General features: G+C 32.8%; 1 protein-coding gene across 1 annotated transcript in view; it reads left to right on the top strand.

Moving 5' to 3' along the window:
- The first annotated feature begins 5,131 nt into the window (after positions 1–5,131).
- The window catches only part of LOC134695465 (probable nuclear hormone receptor HR38), a 33,482-nt gene continuing 15,559 nt past the window's right edge, over positions 5,132–23,054 (top strand). The window contains exons 1-2 of the mRNA XM_063556733.1: positions 5,132–5,569; positions 11,075–11,287. The gene's annotated coding sequence lies outside the window, so the exon portion shown is untranslated. The remainder of the gene's footprint in view (positions 5,570–11,074; positions 11,288–23,054) is intronic.

Below are 23,054 nucleotides of genomic sequence, written 5' to 3' on the forward strand. Positions count from 1 at the left end.
TTAAATAATTTAATTTTGGATGTTACGCGTCTTCTGATTGGCTGACGTTATTTTGTTATCACTGAGCCCATTGACATAATGTAGTCATGTGACCGTGACGTCAACAACATTTTTTCATTGTTTTCTACGGTTTAAAATGAAATTTAGAATTAAAATTATAAGAAATGACTGTAATATTGTTTCTGTCTATTCGAAATAACATAAAAAATGTGGTGCACACTGTTAAATCACCTGCTACGTGCGTTATTCAGTGTACACCACATTTTTTATGTTATTTCTTCATAGACAGAAAAAATATTACAGTCATTCCTTAAGTAACATTTTAAATTAGAGTGAGAGACTACACATTTTTTTTCTGAATCCATTCATGTTCACTCCTCCTAAAAATCTATCTGTTGAATTTATGATACGAATTTGACCTGCGAATAGACTTACTCGCGAATATAGACCTAAGACGACATTGGGTCAATAATAAACTGGAAGACAAAATTCGGCCAATAATAACCTGGAAGACAAAATTCGGCCAAGAATAAACTGGAAGACAAAATTCCAAGAATAATCTGAAACGCAAAATTTCAAGTTTAAACTGGTCGATATAATTCCAAGAATAAACTGGAAGAAAAAAGTTCAAGAATAATCTGGAAGACAGAATTCCAAGAATAAACTGGAAGAAAAAAGTTCAAGAATAATCTGGAAGACAGAATTCCAAGAATAAACTGGAAGAAAAAAAATCAAGAATAATCTGGTAGACAAATTTCCAAGAATAAACTGGTCGATAGAATTCCTAGAATAAACTGTCGACAAAATTTCAAGAATAAACTGAAAGATAAAACTTCAAAAATAAACGGGAAGAACACTTCCCACAGAATTCATTCACACAAAAACCATTTTCAGAAATGTTTTCTTCATTTTTAAATTTTTAGTACATAGTATCATGGGTCACTGTGTGTGATTAAATAGAATGTATCAATTAAAAAAAAATCTTCAAATAAAACACCTGAAAATGACCTATATTCTAATTTTTTACACATTTTGAATGTTTGTTAACAAATACTTGTACATATTAAACCTTATAAAATTGCTTTTATGCGACGTTCTTCGATGCAAAATTTAATTTAAAAATACGAAGAATTTGAAATTTCTAAAATCAAAATGAGCAACATCCATTGTAACTCCAATTATGACTTTATGTAAATGTCGGAAAATGCTGATTTTTTTAAAGGAATATGATATAGAGAACATGTGATATTTATTTACATTTGGATTCCACTTTTTGAAATGTTTACCTTACAAGTGAAATAGTACCAAGTCCTTTCCTCTTTTACCTTAGATATATCAAAATGATACATGATACATGTCATGGAATGTCTAGACGGGTTTTCTTCTAAGATAATTGAATATATTAATAATAACAATTTGATAGGTGTCTTATTGTGGCCCTTTAAAGCTTGCTGTTCAAAGTAAGCCAAGGCTCCGCACAGGTGGAATCAGGGGTGGAGGGGGCGGTGTCCCCCTTTCGTGCGAAAAATTTGGTTGTTTATATAGAGAATCGTTGAAGCATGACTGGAGGGGCATCCCCCTTAGGTTAGTCAGAGCCCCCTCTCCATTTAGGAAAAGTTCTGGATCCGCCACTGCTCCGTGTTGAAGACAGTACTTTGACCTATATATAATGGTTTACTTCAAATTATATTTAGTGTCGTGTAATGTTATTTCATTCGGTTGCTTTCATTTAATACTGTTTTGAAAAAAAGTGGTTGGAGGGGTAGGAGATATTCCTCATGCATGTATAGAGAAGTCATTACTGATACTTTCAGTTTTAGTTAACAGGATTTATTTTTCTTTGTCAAGATGTTTATCAAGTGAAATATGATCAACCAAATATATCGCTTGATTATTATTTATCAAACTTTCAGTGGCAAATATTTCAACTTTAAATATCAAGAACATATTAAAATTAAACACAATATGAAGGGATGAGTCGATACATCAAGATTTGTATCGTTTCTTATGGAATTTTATGGTAAAAAATGAGGCAAAAAATACAACATGGACTATCTCAAATCACAAGTCGAACAGAGATCGACAAAATTATGGCAAGAAGAAAATAAAATCATTAAAAAACGAACATAATAAAAAAAAAACCAACAACGGTGGTTATCTTATGTGTTCCGTCAGAGATTGAATGTTTTTTCAATTTGAATTATGTCCCATTTGCCAGAAAGACCGCACTATAATTTACAATATAAATATAGTTGAAATAAACTGATTACATCATGGATTTTGTGAATGTCTGAAAAATTAGACTCTTTTACAGCAAGATCAAATTGTGGAGATAAATCGGTTTCTGGATACCTCTTGAATAACATCCTAATTAACAAAATGGAAAGATTTCAACCACATGGTGAAAATCACAAAATTGTTAAAACTTACTATATTATTCGAATATAAAAAGAGTCTCTGCATTTTTAAAACATATGTTATATTAAAATTTTGTCTTTGTATTTTATCAAATTTTGTACATATTTGGAATACATGGATTTATTTCGCAAACCGCTAAATATCGTTATATTGATGATACATTGTATATATATTGCAAATTGAACATGCTATTGTAAAATCAAATCGTCTGTATGCCTCTATGTAGCTACATTGTATAAACTAGTGATCATATTCGAAGGACAATAAATAGTAATACATCCCTTATGATTTTAAAGATTGTTCATGATGACATGTCTCCTTTCCTTTCGCTAGCATCAGTTAAGTATTTGTGATTCAACGCGCGATATCAGTATCGGATTCAAAGCAAGTGGTGGTGGAAAAGGGGGGGGGGGTGAATATCGTACACCCCCAGTTTGATCTATTGTTTTGCAAATATGTCACTTTTAAGCATACGTACTCCAAATTTCCAAAGTCTGGTTCCATTGCAGATTTGAAACCGGAAACGTAAGATTTTTGATAAAAAGGGGAGGAGGTACTGCCATTATATTTTTATTTTTAACAATCCAAACTACATTGGTATGGAAATACACACACAATAAATATTTTTTGTTACATAATATATATGAATAGACAAACAAAAGGTATTCTGAAACGAAACATTTTTTTACAATTTTAGGCTAAAAATCATATAAATCGGGAAAAACATTGAAATATTTTTTTTTCACCCTCTGAATCAACCACATGGGTCAGTTTTAGGCATTCAAAGTTTTTTCAACCCTTTTCTGAGAGTTGAATTTAAATAATGAGAATTTTATAACTGATTTTTATTTTGATGGTACGGTATTTTCACTAGCAACGATTACGAGCTTGAACGCCAGCTATTTGTACACCTCTCACTCTATGAGTCTTGATGGTCGCTTATGTCGTCGAGTTGTTGTCTCCTTTGCCTATAGAGAAAATAGTGGTATTACATGCATGTTTCCCTGCTTTTGATTTGCCTTTTGTGTACCAAAGTTTGAAACGCTGACTGTAATTAGATGTAAGAGTATAATATATAGGTATTTGAACTCTTAATTTAATAATAGTATATAGGTTTTTGGACTCATTTGTTAACAGTTTACAACATACATTTTGAAACCCATTAGGTAATTTCTTTTGATTTATTCAAAAAGACGGCCAAATTTTCATAAATTTGATGAAAAATGACGGCTGGCATGGATACCTAAACAAGCTACGTTAGAAGATAGTCACGATACGTATTATTTGACTTCAAGTTCTAAAACAACATAATAAATAAAGGAGTAGGTCCGGTAAGGACCGATTTTGGCCTCAAATTTCAGGTTCTTCAGACAAGATTTTGACCCCTTTTTAAACGCTTAAGTGTCTATTTCATTTAAAAAAAATAGTTTATGTGAAAGATTTTAACTGATATAGTCTTTAAAAACGATCCGATTCAAACTCAAATATGAAAAATCTACCAAACATGCCAAAAAATGTCACTTTTCAGATGGTTTTTTGTCAAAAACAAAAGTGGCCGCATTCGTGTTCATCCTAAACCTTTATATATTTTATTTATCATCATAAAATACAACTTACATTTCAATATTAAGGATAAACACGAATGCGGTCACTTTCATTTTACACGAAAACAGTCTAAAATGTAACTGAAATGCTAGAATTGTGAAGATTTCAGTAATTTAGCATGACTTAATGGTGCTTATGCCCGATATATGTACATTGTATTGCCAAAAACAGCCCATATTTATGTAGCAGAAGCATTCTAATGTCCAATAAATAACTAAAAGTTTACATTTTTAAAAAAATTGTAAAACTACTATATTTTTGGGCCAAAAATGGGTTTCACTGAACCTTCTCCTTTGTATTGCAAAATTACACTCATAGGGTCAAGCTATACAAACAAACAATTTGCTCATTGTTGAAGGCCGTACGGTGACCAATAAATGTTAATTTCTGTGACAGTTGGTCTCTTGTGGAGAGTTGTCTCATTTCATTGGCAAGCATACCATATCTGTTTATATAAGCAATGGTACAATAAAGTTATAATACCACACACCAGGTTTTTAATATAATAAGAAGTAAATTTAGAATATGATAGTATTGTCGCCTATGGAAGAATGAATACTAGTCTACCGTTTTCCCTATACCCAACATCATAACGCACTCATATTATAGCGATTCATATTTACACAGTTGATTTCGTGGTATGGGTTTACTATTAAAATAGAATATAAAAGTACTATATTGTTAAAATAAACATTCGTCCTACAGTTTCATAGTAATCGAAGCACAAACGTGCACTTGAATTGACAGTCAGTTACCGTCACGGTAGGTTAACACGACTTAATAACGCACAATACCTCGATTATTGTAAGGTCGTCATGTGTCTAAATATAGAAACATTTCTACGTCATAATGATGGTGAATAGATCGTCTGCTGACGAAGTTGATCTAAATTTAGCAGTCGATCAATGCTAAATTTATAACAACAAACGAGAGCATTTGGTAGAGCACTTCCAATAGTTTCCGCTAAATCGATAGAAAAACGCAATCAGTGTGCAATTCGAATCGTTGCTACGCTACGAGACTGTCATTGCTTGCGTCATAATGAAAATTTTGTATTCATAACGTACATAATTGTTAGTCTTTACGTATTTACCTTATCCTAGGGTATATATAGATTTATTTTATATCAATGAAGGTTCTCCAAAATAAACTCTTCTAGAACATGTAGTAGTTTTGTAAAATTTTAAGAATAATTTATTTTATTAACAAAAGGTCCAAAGGCCAAAGAGAGAAGAGTCCATGGAGATGAAATCTTCGAGGCTTGCATTTGACATTGGGTTTAACAAATGGATATATTCTTGACCAGTGAATTTTTTTTTGACAACATGGAAGTTAAAGAAAATATGTGCTAATTCGTCAACAATGTGCGAATCATCGCCTGGATTACGTCACAGAATGGATACGTTGAAATGACATTTAGTCATATTAAATATTACATAGAAACGGATTTACGTGATAATATCAAAGTTTTACTGCCGCCTTGCTACCAATTAAGAAATATTTCACTCTTTGGTATTCAGCTGACTTTTGTGATGTCACGTGTCTGGTAAGTATTAAAAGCGTCTGAAGACATTATATATATTAAATACCCTTTTTTGGACTATTGGGTATTGGGTTTTTTTTTGTGGGGGGAGTAGTGCTTTGTTTTCATACTACGAAACCAATTTACTGTCAACTTAGCATCACCCGAAAAACGTCTTTACATTGAAGAGTCATGTTTTGTTTTGACATGAACATGCCGCTTAATATTTTATAAACATGCACAGGAAATGTACTTTTCTATGAGAAACACGCTTAGGTGTGTTATCTTTTTCTATCCTCTTTTCAGATAATCAACAGATCTAGTAATTTTGAAAAGATTTTCCTGAAAGAAAACCTACAATAGGCAACTAATATGAGTGAACAAGGATGGATCCATGATCGTTAAAAACGGTGGTTCAATCCAGGGTTTAAAAAAAGGGTGGAAGTTCCAATCCAGGATTAGAAAAGGGGGATCCGACCATATGTTCCTATTTAAAAGCGATATCAACCAAATGTCCCCATTCAAAAGCATTTATCGTAAAAAAAAAAGATGGGTTCCAATTCCCTGACACCCCCTCCTTTTAGATCTGCCTCTGACTGTGTACGATTAAGTTTGTTGATGCATGATGCTATATATACATGTATATACATTTACAAATGTAGGAATAATGTTCCTTTGTTATCGCATCTGGAATACGTCTAGGATTGTCGTTCCTTGATGTTCAGTTCTGATTGGCGATCGTTGTTGCATGTTGTGTTCTGAAATATTGTTGGTACGTTTAAGTATAGAAGCTTTTGTTCTCACGCAGTATGTATGAAGGGGTGATCAGGGGAATCCCCGAGTTCCTACCACTAACTCCCACTTCCCTACTTCCCTCCCCAATTATCCCTTTCTTTTCTACTCATTCCCTGCCAACGAAAAAAAAAATCGGTAAAAAACAATTCCCAGTAAAAAATATTCCCTTTTTTTTACTCCCCCTCTTTCTCCGGTTACCCATGAGTCCTACTTCACTTCCCCTAACTCGCTTCCAGTCCCTCATTCCAATGTTTCCTTTTCCCTGCCCACCCCGTCATTTATTATACATGTACGTGATAATATGTTGTCACTGTTTGATATTTAGTTCTAAACCAATGTAAGATCGATGCCCTAGATTCTTCCATTTGTGGTAGCTGGTATATCTGACATATCACTACATACAGAGTGCAGTGGCAGATCCCAAAAGGGGGGGGGGGGGGGGGGGGTTCCGGGGTTTGGAACCGCCCCTTATTTTGGACAATCAATGCATTTGAATGGGGACATATTGTTGGAACCCCCCTTTGTCCTGGGTTGGGACCTCCCTTTTTTTAAATGGCTGGATCTGCCCCTGCATAATGTACTGTTTTACAACTGTAGAGAAAGCCGACGAGGAAAGGCGCTTCTCGACTTACGAAAGCAAGCTATAATTTGATATAGCCTGATGGGTCATGTGGTCTAGGGCGCTGGACATAGTGCGATGAAAGTATGTTACACTTACAGAGGAGCAAACTAAATTTATATTGTTGGGCTAAATTCTGCGCTTATCAGACACCATGCAGCCTTTCTTACACTATCTTTTATCATGTTTATTGAATCGTGCATGATATCTTCGTCAAAACACATTCGCCATAGTAATAACAATAATCAATTCACAATCCACACGTGTACAAAGCTTCAGGTTTATGCGACCACAAATTGCCCTAAAACAAAACTTTAACCTACAGCACTCCAAGATTTGTATCCTGATACGAGAGGGCGGATTAACAGATGTACTAGAAAACGTACTGTCGTAGGTGGGACTTATGTAATATACAATCGTTTGACTTTTTTTTTTTATATATATATATATAAAAGAAGATGTGGTATGCTTGCCGATAAGACAACTGTCCACAAGAGACCAAAATGAAACAGAAATTAACAACTATAGATCACTGTGCGGCTTTCAACAATGAGAAAAGCCCATATCGCAGTTTGTATTTAGAAACTACATACACACACACATATGTACTCGTTTAGCTCCCAAAAATGAGACTATCTTTCGACTTTTTTTTTCTATATTCAGTTAGATTGCCCCTCTGAAAGTGAACTATACACAATAAAAGCACCAAACTGAAGAAAAACAGCCCATGCTAACTGAGGCAAAAACATTTCGAAAAGCAATCTTAAGTCCATGAATTTACAAGAAATTTGCTGCAGCTTAACTGATTAGTCAAAAGTTTGTTTTTATATGGCGCTGTTACAAAGTTATTACCTGTAAGGGGAGGGTGGGGGCCCCGAAACATGTTTAATCCCGTCAAACACTTTAAGTGCCTGTCCCAAGTCAGGAGCCTGTAACTCAGTATTGGTTGTCGTTTGCTGGTGTACATTGTATATCATTTTTGTTTTTCGTATAAAATTTTGTACACAAAACAAACAAACAAACAAACAAATATTTTATTTGCCAATCACGGAGCCAAAAATGAGCAGAATAATTACAATATAATTTTCACTCGTAAGCCGTTTTGTCTTTGTCTTGTATGGCCCTTTATCGCATTTATTTATTGTTGAAGACCGTTCAGTCCACTTAGTGGCAAACTTTCTACGATATTATGTCTCTGATTTAGAGTTAAATTATACCACGTAATATATAGTTTTTTTTTTAAAATATCACATGTTTTTTAATTATATGCAAATATGTATTTTAAAATTTGTAATACCAACAATCCTTATGTACGGTACTTGAAACTCAAATGACGAAAGGGTGACTACATTTTTTTTAAGGAGGAATGATTGATCTATATATATTAGGTCTAAAAGGGGGGGGGGGGTAATATTTTTATTAAAAAAAAGCATTTCTCCGCCTAGAAATATTGCACCGGTCGATATGCTGCACTTTTATATTAGCTTGTAAACTAGCCTTGTAGGCGTTTTCCGATTAAATGTTGACAGACGGATTAACTTAATACTACTATACACCAATTAAATGCGTTGTGACAATGGATATATACTCTTTTAAATAACTTATTTAATATAGGTGGCGGGATAATTAACCCCCTGCATGAAATCCATCAACCTTATCTTGGAATAAAGTGACTGCTTTATGATTGACTGATGATTGATTGCTTCTAAGGTGGTACCTAACACTACAGGGAAATAACTCTGTAATATCAGTAGAACGTTTATATGACGTTGTGTTCTTAAGAGAATATAAAGCTTCTCAATGATCAAAATAAGTGTTCGTCAAACTGCTATATAACCAATGTAATTTTTCTGATTAAACGGTTGGTTCAATTTTTTTTTTTTTTTTTATATTTTTGTCAAAGGGTCAAAGTAAATACTTTGTTAAAATTTTAAGAAAATTAAACAAGCCAAATTAATTTTAGTTCAGCTGTTAGGTATCACTTTAAACCCACCTTAGCTTTAAATAAGTGTTTTATGTATCTGCACATGAAAATGGTTCTAACATGGTCAAATCCGACTTGATACCTCTGAGAGGTTTGACTGGCGACCTTGCGACATGACCGAAGGCATTTCTATTTAAACAGAGAATAAAATCAGTTCAGACCTGTATACTTTGTTTATAAGTAATCTGGTGATTTAAAAGGAGGGGGAGTACCCACTGAAGCCTCCTCTGTTGTCATAGATACTAAATCTGACGAAAAAAGATGTTTTAGTAGAATATGTGTATATGAGTACATAATGGAAGGATACATCTGTTACTTACTTTGGTCCAACTCGAATTTAACCAAAATGAAACTTTTAAACACGTATTTGCATGTTTAACACGCCAAATATTATGAAAAAGGATGTTTTAGTAGAATATGTGTATATTTGTATATACAAGTAAATACTCACCTGTTAATTTTTGTCTAACTCTAATATTACCCCCAAAAAAGTAATAATACACGTTAACATTACTTTAAGTGTTGTATATGAAGCTTTTTTCAATTTTATTAATTCAGAAAACTCGGTCCATTGTTTGAAAACCATTAATGATCACATAAAATGTGTTTCATTTTCATACTACTTACATGTTTGTAACCTAATGTCATTGATAAAGTTTAAGATCTTAATGTCAAGTTGTATGTTCATCTGAAATAAATAATATGCACTAAGGCTTTATTTATGAATGACTCAAACCACAAAACTATAATAAATCTGACTGTAAACATTTCTGTACACTATGTTTTCCCCATTGAGCGAAGGCATGAATTCTCATGATTGAAAGTAAAATACACTATTAATATATCCCTCCTTGGCTTGTGAATCCTAGTTAGATTTCTTTCATAAAAGATGCTGCTTACAAGTATTGGTTGATTGATCAGAGTTTAACGCACTCTCAACACTATTGTGCTATTTCGTGGGGGTTAGTTTTTATTGGTGGAAGAAGGCGTAGTGCCCGCAGAAATCCATCAACCTTCGAGAGGAAAACTGACAATTCTAGTTAATTAAGATTACATACGAGTGCATGACTCGAACTCACAACTTCAGTGTTGACTTGCTAGTGATAGGTAACTTACTGTGGTTCGACTAACTAGACAACCGAGTCTCTGAGACACCTTGCTGACAAAGAAACGTGTTGGTCATTGGTTCTAAATTGCAAATTATAGATTTGAAATTTTTACGGACACAACCAGGATTAAATTGATTGTTTTGAAATTTATAAAAAGTTAAACTATATTTCTGTTTAAGATGGCCGCATGTATGTAGTCACAAGCCCATCCTCCCCTCCTTTTCTTATTTATAGGACCAACGAATGACACTAAAACGGACAAAGTGTATGGTAAAAACATTCGCAAAGACGATGATTCGTAATAGCGGAACAGACACTGCTTTTGTCCAACTTTTCTTATTTTCAATGCTCTTTAACTCCGTATTTAATTAGCATTCCAACAGCTGGGATTTGAACGACACATGTATAATATAAATATGAAAATAAGGCGTACTTAATTGTTGGATGGCATTTTTGATAAAAGTTTATCATTCAGGGCAAAAAACGAATCCACCGCGAAGTTTGACTTGGTTATAAGTTCCTGCTTTTCCAACTTTGCTGCATTGTGTCGTGTCGTATTGTGAGAAATGTTGTTTGTTTTGACGTTCTAGTTTTTTATTCGACCGATGTTGTGCGACCCGTATAATCTATTAGCAGGATCTGCTTGTCCTTTCAGAAAATCTGACCACACCCGAGGTGTCTCAACGTCATGTGTGTGTTCTCTGTATTTTTGTCTGTGTCAGTGTTATATGAACTTATCTGTCTTTTCATCTATAATTGTATTGGTGTTGTCAGTTTGTTTCGAATTATGAGTTTTAAATGCCCCTTTGGTTTCTTTCGCCCCTCGTGTATCTCTTTTCACAAATAGTAGAAAACATGAATTATATAGGATAAAAAAAAAACTTACCGTTCCTTGATGCCTTCCTGACAAAGTACAAATGTTATTAGCTTGACAGGGATATTTATAAAAAAAGTAAATAATTCAATAAATGTATTCTGTCGTCAATGAATATCAACAGTGCGTATTTCATATATCTTTACAGGTTTCTAGAAGTCTTACTGATAACAACTCAGTATCATAATATGCTTATGAATGAAAGAGGATGACGTTTTTCTACAGCAAATTCGATATTGAGGGAGAGTCGTATCGAGGGGACATCTCAAAATGGCCATATAATCACTGTACTCATCTACAATTTAAACTGAAGTATGAGAAGAAAATACAGCACATATTTGGATTAATCATTCAATATCAGGTAATTGTTTTCATGTTGCAACTGGTTTTAATCTTTTATTATATACACAGCAAGTTGAACGGTAAATAATTTCAAATGCCTAAATGAAAGTTTTGTATTTTGAGTTTGTCCCTCATTTTCCTTTCAGCTGCTCTTAGCTACGCAGATATAGAAGCCCAACAAAAGCTTTCTTTCAGGATTATATTTTGTGAGAAAAGACCGGATGTGCGCGTGTTACTTGTTAACTTTAATACATGTTTACGTAAAACTAAAATGTACTTCTGGGACGCACATGTCAACACGTTTAAAAAATAATAGGATCGTCAAGCATGACGATAAACGTTTACGTAACCACTATAACAATCACGTGATTGAATTTCAAGAAAAAACAAATTTGCAAAACATTTGACCAATTAAATGCAAAAAGACTAAGACTTCCATATATTTATTTACAATCATTAAACAACATGCAGTTCCCATTAAATATTTTGAAAAAATACAAAATATCTGAACAATATCTGTACTTTTATAGATATATTATTGATTTTAAACTGGTTTAACTCTACAACACTGTGCATGCACCGAGTCCGACCATCTCAACCATGAGTTTTCGCTGTTGTTTTCGATGTTGTCGAGTGTAAAGGTTGTTATTGTCTGTCCAATAATTTTAGAACAGTGCAATCTGTTTAATCCGACACCTGAGTGTTTTAACATCCTGCTTTAACCGTCATATTTTCATGGTCCCAAAATATGCCCATCATTGCGAAAAAAACCCTCAGTATTCCGACACTATGCTTAATCCGACAGTGCTCCCCCAGTTTATCGGATACCAAAGGTTACCCTGTACTTCCTGGTACCCTGCTTGTATATTACATAAGTATAAATATTCCATTACCAATCGTTGTCTTTATTATTCATAATTATGACTGGTCTTTTCATGTAAAAATATTGATTATCAATTGTTTTATAATGACATATATCAAAGAGGGGGATTTTATCCTAAAACAGACTGCATGGGGATTTCATTAATAAAATAAATCATATGCACAAAATAAATAGTAAAGTTTTCTTGATTTGGATTTGGTCATCATAATTCAATTGTTAATATATTTCAATTGAATTACAACTTCCCCTTAATTTGTGATGAGGAAGAACTTGCCTAATTGGTTATCGCTATGTCATCAAATATGTCTTACAATTGCAATGCCAACGCCTATTTTCATGAAGATTTATAATATTTTGCTTGGTTTTTCCAAAGTATAAGCTCTATCATAATTTCAGACTGTTGGTAGAATTTCCGCTTCTTCGCATCTCGACTATCTGATTGGTTGTGCCTTGTAAAATGTGGTTATATGTGCTGTGTAATTACACAATAATAATATGCAAAAAAGTGCAATTGATGGACACATATGTCATAAGATGTCACTCTGACTTGTTTATTTTATGCAAATTAAGTTTAAAAGTACGTTTCGTCAATTAACCAATTAAAAGTATTTCTAAATAAAACCACCAATCGTTTTGTTTCCAATGCCACACTTACATTGACAAAAATTACGTCAGCGAATCAGAAATAGCGTTACAAAATTAACGGAAATAAATACAAGGAGAACGCCCTGCAGACCATTCAACCATGTGAGAACGGAAGTTTCGTTACTTTTGTCTAACATATTTCTACATTAATTATGTATTTCTTGTACTTGATATATGTAATTATTTACACAACTACACACTTCTTTGACTGACATGCGGAAACATAGGCTATTTATTAAACCAGAAAAAGACGTTGCATAAATTGAGTACGATGCAGTATTTGTGTAAATTACTATACATATAGCGTTTTAGGGTTATTTATAACCTAGAGTATTTAAAAAAAATTAAAAAAACATACGACTTTACTCTATTATTTTGTCTCTCAAATACGGTTGACTGTTTAAACGGGATTTCATTAGGCAGGAATAGCCAAAGATATGAAACTACGATTGTGCTACTTTTCAAACTTTTTTTTTTACTAAATTTGAAAGTTAAACTTATATGAAATTACTAGGAGATAAATTTCCAGTAATCGCTAGAAACAACAAAAAATTCCTCACTGAAAATAGGCTTCATTCACAAAACAATAATAACCAGACGCAGTAAATATGTCAATAACCTGTAAAATCCTTATTCACAAAAAATGCAACTAAGTGAACTTTAAATAACATAACAAGACATAACATAATTCATCATCGTTTCTATCATTACTTGTCTAACCTTAATGCACTAAGGTTGTGTAGTTTTTGTCATATTTGTCTTTAGAAAAGGCTCACTTTGTCTATTCTGTAAACCCCATCCCACATCGTGGACGGTCGGGTGGCATATTATAACAATGATTGAAATTTGAAAAAAAACAGCAGGTTACCGGTTATTAAATTTTATAAATCCATTAAAATGATACAAATCAGGTTTGAAAATTGGTGGAAATCGCATGAATTTTAAAAGGAAGGAGACTGGGTAAGCGTCTGTTTCTACATATATATATATATCATCCGTTATGCAAATCCGCGCTGGGTCAAATATCAACATTGGAATTATAACACCACCACCAGTCAATTCAAAATTTAAGTGACTCCACTGTTAACCGACTTGAAATATCTATGACCACAAAAACAGATCGATAGTGAGTTGAGACATTGGGTTTAAACCACCTAATTATTTGTGAATACGATGAAACGTATGTAAAAGGTCGTTTCAAGTCTTTCTCCTTATACGGTAACTATGTTAGTAGTAGTTATATATGTTACCACTGAACTCCTTAGACAATCATTCGGCTAATCACTGCTCTTCAAAAACACTATTCAATTCAATATTTTATTTTAACACTTGGTAATTTGAACCTCATTTTAATTGAATCCTTAATGGATCTTCATACATAAATAATGAAAATGTTTGAAAATAAAATTAACCATAGAAAAAAGGGGTCACCAGAGACAGGTCATACTACTGACCTCAATTTAGAAAAATTGCAAAATCATTATTTGGTTTATTCGTTTAAGTTCATTTATACCTGGATATAGGAAGATTTGGTGTGAGTGCCAATGAGACAACTCTCCATCCAAATAACAATTTAAAAAGTAAACCATTATAGGTTAAAGTACGGCCTTCAACACGGAGCCTTGGCTCACACCGAACAACAAGCTATAAAGGGCCCCAAAATTACTAGTGTAAAACCATTCGAACGGGAGAGCCAACGGTCTTATCTATATAAACAAAACGAGAAACGAGAAACACGTATATATTACATAAACAAACGACAACTACTGTACATCAGATTCCTGACTTAGGACAGGTGCAAACATTTGCAGCGGGATTAAACGTTTTAATGGATCCAAACCTTCTCCCTTTTTCTGAAAAAAATAGCATAACATCACAACATAGAAAAACACACGATAAAATATAAATTGGCAGACTTAACTCAATCAAAAAACGTATGATAAGGAAAAAAGCATTTGACACTTCAAGTTTTAAGTAGTTTTAAGATTAAAAAAACAATTCAGAAGATTCTACCTGAACTACTTGTAAGTTTAAAACAGACAAGACAATTGTCCAACGAAAAACAACTAAAAGACAAGTACACAAATCTACACACAAAACGATTGGATAATTGGTTTCCAAATTGAATTGTTTCACATTGAAATTCATCAAATGAGAAAAATCAGATATACGGAGACGTTGAACAATTTAAAATGAACAAATGATTCTTGCCTTTTTCTTTACATTTATGACCCTCCAAAATTTACCAACAACATGTCAATTGTCAGTTGTGCTGTTTCGCCACTGATTGTACAGTTTGTTTTTATTTTAAGCTGTTATACACTGTTAATATATTATTCCGTGGTCCAGTCCCACTACTGTCCCGGGTTATGAAATGGGGTTGAGCGCTCACAACAGGTTTTCTCCCCTAAAGGAGGACATAGTTTTACCCTTTGTTTTTGTCTGTCCTCACTAATGAGTTTTTAATGAAATTAACGGTACCAATTTTCTTGCACCAGATGCGCATTTCGACTATACATGTCTCTTCAGTGATGCTCGTGGCCAAAACTTAATGATTGTCTTTGGCTGTCTGTAATATCTATTTTGCTTCCAATTGCTATGCAATGAATCAGTCCATTGTTTTTTTGTTTGTTGTTGCATTGTTTCACATTTTGACATGTCGGTGCCTTTTACAGCTGAAAATACGTTATGGGTGTAGATCTTGCTTGGAAACCGTATGACGACGTATAGTTGCTTACTTCCGCATCGTTTAGAATCGTTGAAAATTTGTCTTATTGAAATCATGCTTCATATCATCATTTCATACAGACGAATTTCCTTCTGTTGAGGCCGATCCCTTGTTTTCATAAAATCTTGATATTATATTGGTTGTTTATAACCTACAGGTAAGTTTAAGGAAAACAACATAAACACTTCAAAGTCAATCTGTTAAGGAAGAGAACATATTTCACATGACCTCCCATAATTGTCATTCGGTTGTCACATAACGTGCATACAGTGTCAGGAAGTAATACAATTATGTCTTTCTTGACAATTCAACTATCAATTGAAAATAGTGAATTTCATTGATAAGTACATCGTTTAGACAATAGACAAATATTTTAACCTGTAAAAGAAGAAGTCTGCATTATCTCACTTCTTTTGAATCTAACAAATACAAAATCAAAGTTATTCACTGGATACATGTATTATGCATAAAATAAGTCCGGAATATGACTCGAATTATGTGTTTGAGCTTTTGAGTTTGTCATTTGATTGAGGACTTTCCGTTTTGAATTTTTTGGAGTTCGGTATTTTTGTGCATTTATATTTATATAAGAACTATTTTAAAAACAAGGACATTTTTTTGTTGAAGGATATTCAAGGATATATACGCGAAAAATCAGGGCAACAGCAATTAAGGATTTGATTTTATCAAGATTCATAAAAAATGTTGAGATTGGTTTCTCCTTTATTGTCGGATAGGTTTCGATAGGTCTTTAAATCAGAGAGCTTCAATTCATCGAATACTGTGGATTCAATATTATTCGTTGGATACCAATTTTCGTGGATTTCGTGGGACCAGTTGAAACACGAAATTAAATGTTCAACGAATGACAAATTTTCTTATTTCGTTCCGTGTTGAAGGCCGTACTTTAACCTATAATGGTTTACTTTTTAAATTGTTATTTGGATGGAGAGTTGTCTCATTGGCACTCTCACCACATCTTCCTATATCTATATAATAATGTTCAAACCTCTGCTACCAATAACTGAAACAATACCAAACAGAAACGATACTCAACCAAGAAACAATGTCAGTATCTTTATAAAATAAGACTACCTCCCACATAAAGAAATAGTGTGGAGATAAATTAATTGATACAAGTACCGGTACAGCAAATGCTATTCTCCAATAGTTTTACAACGCATAAAATAATACCAGGTCATGTATTTTTGATTAATCAGTTACTGGTATTATATATGTAGATATGATTATTGTCCCACTACCATTTTTACCGGAAACGTACGCTTTAGAATATTTGGTAACGAAATTGGGGAACACTGTTGCCATATCTTCAATAGAAGCAAACACAATAAACCTTAGGCAATTAAGTCCCTTTTTTAGAGGAGAAACATAAATATTCATTGAAATGTTCAATGGTCGGAAAGACGGTTTCTTATTATTCGGCTACAGGTTATGACTCAATGCAAGGCATGTTTCTCATTTTACCTAATATGTCTAATTACAGTCAAATGTACAAGTCTAACCTCCATATCCACTCTTCAAAACTATTAACATACAGTTCTTATGTTTAGACTTCTACTGTCCTGTTAATCAGCATTCAATATTTGCCACTGGATCTAATTGGTGAATTTGCATTGAATAGGTTTAACATTGCTGTTTATTGTCATACTTATAATACGTATACTATCAGTATTCACATGTTTTGCCTGAAAACGTTGTTTTGCTTTAATTATTTATTTGGTTGTTACATGCATTGAATTATCTCAATTGGGTATAAAATGAAAATAACTTTAGTGACCAACTTTAAAAATATTACACTCATAAGAATAGTGGATGAGTTCAACAAAAACAAAAAATTGAATTGGGAATACTTTTTTGAGAGGTGACTTGTAAAAATGATCCATTTCATAACAATTCCACAAAAATGCTCTAAAATATCTAAGGTATATCTCACCTCGCATCTAGTAGATTGTATTCAAAGTTGTGAATGTTCCATATGTCAGATTTTGTTTCCTTCCCTAAGTTTTTTGTTTGTATTTTGTTGATTTTGACAACACTAAAACAACTAAGTCTCGTGTAATCTAAAATGGATATTGTGCATGTAAAATTTTCTTACATTAAAAAAAGAGGCATTTTACAAATGATCAACTATATATTTGATATATGAATTTTAGTCATTTATATATTTCGGAGTTTAGTATGATGTCCAGTATAACGGAACTAGCACACATTTGTGTTTATGGGCCATCTGAAATACGCCTCCGGGTGTGGAATTTGTTTTGTGCTGTTTAAGACCCATAGGTGGCTTTCGTCTGTTTCTGATCTTTGGTCGGATTGTTGTCTCTTTGACAAATTCCCTTTTCCATTCTCAACTGTATATGGTAACACTAGACAAACTGTTGCATTGCTTATTCAAACGCCAGTGCAGAAGCGTGGTGTACTTCGTGGCCTTCTCTAAACCATACACAGACAAGTCTCGTGTTACATACAGTTATTATTTTACATTAAAAGAATTATTACCACGCAAAAAAAAATGTATCTCAAAATGATATTTACTTTAATCAGAACATGAGACTATCATTTGCATTACCTTCCCGCAAATCAAAACCCCTCCCCTGCATAAATCGTTTATTTGGATTATCCTACCTTAATCTTCTAGACGCCCCCATTAACCCTGAACCTTTACGAGAAAATCAAACTGTTGCCGTTTAACATTTTAGATTATCGCATTATGTAACAAAAAGTAGAACAATTATAGCCACAGGATAACATAAAATATATACCAAGCCACCCACCCGATGATACGTCTTTGATGTTTACTTTCTCATAACAGAAGTATTTGGATTATTGCCATATATACGAGACAAATGGCCTTAAAACCTTTCGATTAATCTCCACAATGTCGGATTTAATTTTAACTTAAATATCAATACTTCTGCAAATAAAGCCCTGCCATATATGGTATCTTGTTGTAACGTCACAATGCCTCTGACATCAGAAATACTCTGATGAAACATATTTATCTTTCCCATATATGGTAGTTTGTTTTTACGTCAGAGCTGTTCTGATATAGCATATCTATGACGTCTTAATTTCCTCATTACTGTATTGATCTTACCTTTCGCGACCAATACTGACGCAGATTTCTGTCTCTCGTGTACGATACCTTGATTAGTTTTCTATATACGCATGCGCAGCGTTTATAATTGTCTTTCTTAGAATCGATATCGAAGTATTTTCCGTGCAAGTCATGGATCAGACCAAATAAATCCTAAAAATAATCTTGAGGGAGCTATTAAACCTCAATTTGGTTGTTTATTAGTTTATATTTAGATTTGAGACCTAAAAAAGCATTGTTTTGTTTGAAAATTTGTAAACAAAGTGATCAAAATATAAGATAAAGACTATTTCAAGATGAATAAAGCAAAACCTAAAGTAAGAAAAAATGCACACAACAACTAGAAGTATATATATGAATTACCATTATCCATGTGTGGTCTGGTTGACTTATCTGCACTGAATCCTTCTGTACAATTAATATTCGTAACTTGTTTTTTTATATACATTTTTTTCTGGAATAAGAATAACATACTTGAATTGGAACCTACTCATGCTGTTAACCTGGCCAAGCAGACCCCAAACTTAACAAAACAAGGCTTGCAAGTATTTTATGTTTCTGAGACCAATTTAAGATGCATTAACGAATATGGAAGAATTTTAGTCTTTAATGTTTAAAACTGTTTTCAAAATTATTGAATTTGTTGGGTGTTTTTCTGTCTTAAAATTGAAGTTATGATTCACATTTCATATGTATTAAGGAAATTATTTTCAAAACCTGTTGGTTCTTGATATTCATTGTCTGTTGCCTTCATGACTTCAAGAAAATGAAAATTGGTACGTGTACTATAAAAAAAAGGGTTTTACTATATTTTTTATCACTTTCTCAGATGTGTGTCGTATCTATATTGTTTGTGTTGTCATTGATATGTCGACTTAATTATAACTTATCATTTATTTTTGTCCCTTAATTTTGTATTGCCCCCCTCTTTTTTCCATCTGGATCGTACATGACGTCTTCGTTGTTAAACAAAACGGGGGGTATGACATCCCTACGATGCTTGTTGATTAAGGCTCGATCGAGAAAAGTTAAGCGTATTAAGTCTTAACAAAAGAGAACTTAATAGGGAAATTAACAGGCATTTTAAAACTCATTTCAAGAGAGGTCAAACACTTTAAGGATGTTCGCTACTCTGTTTAAAAATAACAAGCTTTTTAAAAGACTGTTATAAGTTGAAAGTATATGAATAAAAAAGCTTCAAAAGCAGAAAAAAATGGAGGGTCCGTGTGCTTGTTTTCGAGACATAAGCCATTGAAAATTTGGCGGGAAATAATTCTCTCTAGATTTTTCTTTCACTTTACATTGACACCTGTTTGTTTTGAATACTATTAAAAAATAACAAGGATTTTATAAGATTTTGAAAAATGGCTTTTTAAATAATATGTAATAAAAATATGAAAAGAAAAGTAAGGGTTAGTGGTCAATTTTTTTTTATTGCCAATACATGGATAAAACCAGATGATCCCGAAAATCTGACAAAAATTCAAAAAGAAGAGGAGCAAACATCCTTAAGCTGAAACTGTGTCGCACTTGTCATATCGAACCTGAATACCTTTAGTCTATATAAGCCTTGATAGTTAATGCATTTCATGCCATATTCCCACTAAATGCATTTGTAGTTCTGCTTTCCCCTCAGTGTATAGAATAACACACATTTATACTTTATCAGTATTTTATACCTAATCAGTAGCTTAAGTTTTCTTTTCACAATACCTGTATTATATACATTGTATTTCACCAAACAACGTCGATACCTATAAAGTCCTTGTACCGTTTATATATTGACCGTGTTTAGATGTTGGAACTCTCAACGAGTGCAAAGGAGGGACAGCTTGCCGTTTCTACGATTATATTTCAAAGATGTGAAATCAACGTTGTATAAGTATAAAAAGGTTTCCCTTTCAATGGAAATAACATAATATTTACGCTAGACAATGTAGTTCCATGTAATTAAATGAATTTCACATGTTCAACTTAACGTTAACACCTGTTGAAATAAGTACTTGTTTGTATTATATAGACATATGCTGCAAACTTCTTGTTAAACAAGTGAAAAAATACCCCACACATGATTTTGTAGTGAAAATAAATAATCCAGGAGAACTGTAAACTTACACAAACAGACCAAAACAATTGATTTCTTTTTTTTTTGCTTATTAAACAAAAAATAAAAGTCGAAAGTGCTATATCGGATGCACAATTAATATTGTAGACATTATATTTGAGTCTTATTTCAAATTCTGTAATGATATTGTCTTCACTAGAATTTGTCTAGACTGAATTTTTACAAACAATAAAGTATAGATAATAGCTACTTTACTTTATAACTGCACTTTTACATACATTGGATAAGTGAGACGCCATTTCATTACCGGTATACTACTGTTGCCTTTATCTATTATATCAACCAGCACAATGCTACAAAACTACATACAGTTTGATCTGCGTCACTTTTGCAACAATGGTGGCAGATTTCAAAACAAATATATGTAAAATTGACTTGATCATTGACAATAATATTGGTCACAGCTTTGCCTTTATAACTTTGTATTGCTATTTAGTAGTATAGCACTTATATAAAAGTGTGGTATATATCTTTTATTTGTGTATGTATCACTTGTCTTGATTTCTTCGAAAGAGTATTGATGCTTAAATCGCAAAGTTGACTTAATATGTTCAAAAGTTTGACGTACTTCATCATCATTTGATTGACTCTAGGACAACTATGTAAAACAACCATACATATCTTCAATTAGTCGCAGCATCAATGTTCTCGGGTTTTCTTTTCTTAGGGAATCGTCTCAATTTATCACCAAAATTGAATTTCATGTACAACGCGACGATTCTCACTTGTTTGTTTCTTCATTCGTTCTTCTAACCGTCTTGTGTCTTTTGGCAAATGGAATGGTGTTTTTTTTTCTGTTTTTTGTCTTTTCTGTAATTAATGGTTCAGTTATGGCTTCTTTTTTTTATACAAAATATCATTTTGGATTCTTATACTTAATCTGTTAATTGCATCTAAACTTGACACGTAAGAAAACGAAACATAGTGCTTGCTTGCAGTTTACGAGTAATGCGATTATCACAATTTATATACCTTTATTTTTATGGACTTTCGAATTGTAATACATATACATTATTTAAAGATTACGATATGATATCTTCTTACAATGCCCTCTATTGACTGGGTGATTTGCAAATACTTTGACTGGCTGTTGAACCTTCGCATGGTCGGCAAATACCCTCTACGGAAACAAAACGTGCAATAGTTTTTATTTGAATTCACATCGTTCTCAATTATATAATAAGAATCATAACTAAACTTTTGTTTGAAAATTATCATCTATATTCGGACTGTTGTTATTTATGTATTATTGTCATTTTGTTTATTTTCTTTGGTTACATCTTCTGACATCAGACTCGGACTTCTCTTGAACTGAATTTTAATGTGCGTATTGTTATGCTTTTACTTTTCTACACTGGTTAGAGGTATAGGGGGAGGGTTGAGATCTCACAAACATGTTTAACCCCGCCGCATTTTTGCGCCTGTCCCAAGTCAGGAGCCTCTGGCCTTTGTTAGTCTTGTATTTTTTTAATTTTAGTTTCTTGTGTACAATTTGGAAATTAGTATGGCGTTCATTATCACTGAACTAGTATATATTTGTTTAGGGGCCAGCTGAAGGACGCCTCCGGGTGCGGGAATTTCTCGCTACATTGAAGACCTGTTGGTGACCTTCTGCTGTTGTGTTTTATTTTTATTTTGGTCGGGTTGTTGTCTCTTTGACACATTCCCCATTTCCATTCTCAATTTTATCACTTGTAGAGTGTTTTACACGACCATACTTAAAACTTTGAAGGACTAAGATCGTCTAAGTCTATATGCTCATTTTAACAAACTTTTCTTTGGAAACATGGTTTTAGTATCCATTCGTTTGATGTGTTTCAGCTTTTGAGTTGTTTAGGGACTTTCCGTTTTGAATTTTCCTCTGAGTTCATTTTTTTGTGATTTAACTCTTTATATAAACACTGAAATATAATTTATGTTCCTTTTGGAGAAATATTTTACACTTTTCATTGTACTTTTATATTTCTTCTTGTGGATATGGTTTTCTAGACTATTTATTCCAATTTGAAAACACTCTAATCAGTTTTTTTATGATAAAGCATTACATTCTTAATGTTAAAAAGGTTTATTATTTATACATTCACATTATTATTCACATTTATTTTCTCTCTTTATATATGTTTTACAGGCAAGGAAAGCTGAGTATACTATTTATTAATTTGATAATGAAATTGTCGCTCATGGTGATGCTTCTAAATAAATCTGAAAAATTCAAAAAAAATTCAAAAAGGTTTTGTAAAAAATATTTTCAAAAAGGTTTTGTAAACCAATTTGAAAATATTTGACA

Source organism: Mytilus trossulus, chromosome 13, assembly GCF_036588685.1.
Source record: "Mytilus trossulus isolate FHL-02 chromosome 13, PNRI_Mtr1.1.1.hap1, whole genome shotgun sequence".
Lineage (NCBI taxonomy): Eukaryota > Metazoa > Mollusca > Bivalvia > Mytilida > Mytilidae > Mytilus > Mytilus trossulus.